Source organism: Orycteropus afer, unplaced genomic scaffold (assembly GCF_000298275.1).
Source record: "Orycteropus afer afer isolate SDZICR_OR568_19922 unplaced genomic scaffold, OryAfe1.0 scaffold00522, whole genome shotgun sequence".
Classification (NCBI taxonomy): Eukaryota; Metazoa; Chordata; class Mammalia; order Tubulidentata; family Orycteropodidae; genus Orycteropus; species Orycteropus afer.
The window spans coordinates 969,892-971,052 of NW_006922109.1; the positions used below are offsets into that span (position 1 = coordinate 969,892).

General features: G+C 47.5%; 1 protein-coding gene across 1 annotated transcript in view; it reads right to left on the bottom strand.

The window, feature by feature from the left end:
* The window catches only part of PDE10A (phosphodiesterase 10A), a 153,053-nt gene that overhangs the window by 57,453 nt on the left and 94,439 nt on the right, over positions 1 to 1,161 (bottom strand). The gene's annotated exons all lie outside the window — the stretch shown is intronic.

A 1,161-nucleotide genomic window follows, 5' to 3' on the forward strand; every position in this document is an offset into this window, starting at 1 on the left:
TTGGGCTTTGCTTCCATGAAGATTGACAGCCTTGGAGACCCTGTGGGCAGTTCCACTCTGTCCTCTAGGGGCGCTGTGGGTCAGAATGGACTCCATGGCAGTGGGTGTGGTTTGGGCTTTGCTTCTGTGAAGACTGACAGCCTTGGAGACCCTGGGGGCAGTTCCTCTCTGTCCTCTAGGGGCGCTGTGGGTCAGAGTGGACTGGACGGCAGTGGGACGGGATATGAGCAAGCTGAAAACTCACCCACACCCTCGTGCTCCTCCACCCCAGGCTCTACCAGAGGCCAAACCAAGCCTAATAAATAACAATCCACCTTTCTCCATCCTGGAAGAAAAGGTCCAATAACCTCAAAGTCAAGATCCTCAGGCATATTAAAAACTCTACCTATGGGCAAAACCATTTTTAGAGAAAACATAAATCACTGAAAGTGCAAAAACTATTCGGCCATCTTCTCTTCTCCCGTCCTCATGGGAGATGAAGAGTTCAGGTCACCCCCAAACAGGACCAGAACGCTGGCAATGCGGACGTCCTCAAGACAGTATCCTTCTAGAAGTTTGAGCACCTTCTGAAAGCTATTTACGAGAATGTCCTCCTCTGAGAGCATCAGGTTTGATATGTAACTGAGATGAGGTGGGTGGTTTCTGTTCAAATGAAAAAGGCTGTGATGATTCCACTGTCAGTGGACAGACTGTTCTTGAATAACTTCATTATCAGGCAAAAGAGTCCTACTGTCAGCTGACATTTGATTGATTTCACCTGTTTTAATAGACATTTATTGGTTTCTAAAACACATTAAAAACGTAAAGCTTGACTTGCGGAAAGATGGCAGAATAGGCAGACAAGCTCCACAGACCCTCTTCAACAAAGGAAAGAGAAATCAATTGACAGAGATACAGAAGACAATCCTGGAGCCCTGAGCTTTGAAAGGAAGGACACAGAAGCAGATTAGGTACCAACTAGTGGAAAAACCTGAACAAAAACAGTGAGTACGGAGATGGTCGGAGCTGCGGACTGTCAGCTACTCTGACAGGACCAACAGCCTGAACATTTCCAAGTGTGTTGGGACCTCAGAATTGACCTAAAGATTAGCTCTGGTTGCCAAGGGCTGCAGGCACAACTGTGCTGGTGGCCTATGACTAGGAAAGGGAACAGCAGGGAGG